Here is a 2,713-nt window from a genome sequence, read left to right as displayed (position 1 = left end):
TTTATGCAGGTGTGCTTTTCTTTATTAAGACCCAGGTTGTATTGCACCTTTGCAGGAAGCAGTACAACTGCAAACTTGATGATGGATTAATAGAACACATAATGAAAATATTTTGTGTTATAAGAAGCAAAATGGTTTGGTCCAAAACTAATGGTATATACTGCAGATCATACGTGCTAATATTTTAGCATCCTGTTTTGTCATAAAAGGAATAATTGAGATTTGTCTGTCAAGTCATTATCCATTTTGTTTAATTTCCTAATGAATACTAAATGAAAATACATACCTTTTTATATAAACAAAGTTAAAGCTGTTCATATTTCATTACTATAAATATTTGGTTAGAAGCCAAGTAAAGCGTGTAGTTTTTGTTTTTTAAATGTGTGGGCTATTGCCTCAATTGGGAATTTGACAAATACTGATAATGCCAATTTATCAAATTGAGGGAATTTTCCCCAATTTTATCTATCCTTGTTTGTGCTTTTAGAATAATTAATACTACCTGCAAAATTTTAATTAGTGCATTATTCAACTGGAAGGTGTTAAATATTTCTGTGACTTCCAAGTAGTAAGGGATCTAGAAATGTGGAGAGTAGAGATGGTGATAAAATGGAATTTGTTTAGGGACTATTACTTGAAGTAATAGAATCAAGTTTCAGGCTGTCACATAATACCCCCATTATCTGGAAATATCTAGTACCATGGAATAGCAAGGGAAGTGGTGAAAACTGTTTGCAGTCATTTAAACTGGCCTGGAGCATATTGGATTGGCAGCTGACAAGATTATCTCCTAGGGTTTTAGGATCTCTGAGAAGCTGTAAATGTACAGTTTTTTATTTGTGCCCCAATTAAAATACATAAACCTACATAAATATTTCAGTTTATTTAAAGCTGTAGCTATGAAATTGAACTGTCTGAATACTGGGTTCCATTTGTTCAAATGTCTTTTTACTTTTGTTTTGACTAAATAGACTTGCAACTCGGATACAGATCTGAAGATTGTGTATTTTAGTCATCTTGCAATGAAGACAGAAGTGCTTCAGAGATGGGTGATGAAAATGGTCTAGAGGCATGGAGTAACTTTCATGCAAGAAGCCATTTAAAAGATTGGATTGTTTAGTTCAGAGAAAGTGACAAATGAAAGAGGTCATGAGAGAGGCATACAAAATAGTGAATTAGAATAGAAAGGTAAAATCAGGCCTTTTTACTCTTCAGACTTTCAATTTCATTGAGAGTCTTACTGTGCTTGTAATAGATTTTCACAAATCATGAGGGCAAGAATTTGATTTTAAAATAGAATTTATACCTTGATATGGATAATTGGAAAGGATTAAAAAAATTCAGTGAGATCAATGAGTGGTGCAAGTGCTCAACACCCTTGAACATTATGCCCTGTCTGTTAAGGTGTAATCCTAAATATAGTTGTGTACTTAAGGTTGAAAACTTTCCTCATGTCTCAAGGAGGAAGTTTGCTAAATCTAACCTATAAATCCTGATTTTCATCTCACTATTTTGAAGATGGGATCTAAATTTAATTTTCAGGCTTGTACAACACTTTTTGAACACTTAGGGTGTGAAGATCCCTTCTGTCTGTTAAAAGTTGTCAGTCTTAGGCTATGTCTACACTGCCAGATTAAGACATGAATAACATCCCTTAGGTCAAGTTACCATGGGGTCTGCACCACAGGGGGTCAACAGAAGAGAATCTCCTGTTGACTTACTCTACCCCTGACAAGAAGAGTAAGGTATAGGGGTCGACTGGAGAGCGATCTGCAGTTGATTTGGCAGGTCTTTACTAGATTCCCCCTAAGTCAACCACTGGGGGATTGATCTCAGAGCACCAATCCCCACTGTAGTGTAGATCTGCCCTTAGTTAAAAGAATCTTTGAAATAGCCCTACTCATGGGGGGGAGAGAAATCATGCTCCTCCTTTCACTGTTGTAATGTTGAAAATATCCCCTTGCTTCATTAAATTAAACTAAATCTCTCACAACAGTCTCTTTCTACCTCCAATTTTAAAGAAAGTAGTAATATAGCTCTACCATGCACCACTTCCCTCTCCTTCCTCCCTTTGGTGGCTGCCTTTACTACTTCAGGTGGGATTGGGAGTTGCTCACCACAGACAAATGGGTTTTGGAGATCATCTTCATAGGGAATGCCATCTTTACTACTCTTCCACCAACCAACCCCAGGCATCCTCTCTCATGAGAGCTTGCTTCATCAAGGAATGGACTCTCCTATGGTTTGATTCTACAGAACCAGTTCCCATGCACTACAGAGGCAGGTACTTTTATTTAAGGTACTTCCTGGTACTAAAGAATGGTGGTTGGAAACCCATCCTAGATTTGAGGCTACTCAACACTATATGAAGGCACAGAAATTCAAAATGTTGACACTAGTGGTGATTATTCCATCACTAGCTCAAGGGGATTGGTTTTCAACCCCTGACCTTCAGGGCTCATATTTCCATGTGATCCACCTATCTCTCAAACAATTCCTACATTTTACTGTTGGCCAGGACCACTTTCAGTACAGGGTGTTCCCTTTTGGCTTGTCATCTTCCCAAAGGGCCTTTTTAAAGATCATGTTAGCAGCACTAACACTAAAGGTATTTTAGTCTTCCTTACCTAGATGATTGACTGCTGAAGAACTGCTCCCTAGAACTAACTTCACAGGCAACTTTGAAGCCTTACATCTGTTCCTCAAATTAGGC

Source organism: Eretmochelys imbricata, chromosome 4 (genome assembly GCF_965152235.1).
Source record: "Eretmochelys imbricata isolate rEreImb1 chromosome 4, rEreImb1.hap1, whole genome shotgun sequence".
Classification (NCBI taxonomy): Eukaryota; Metazoa; Chordata; order Testudines; family Cheloniidae; genus Eretmochelys; species Eretmochelys imbricata.
This window is presented reverse-complemented; position numbering follows the sequence as displayed.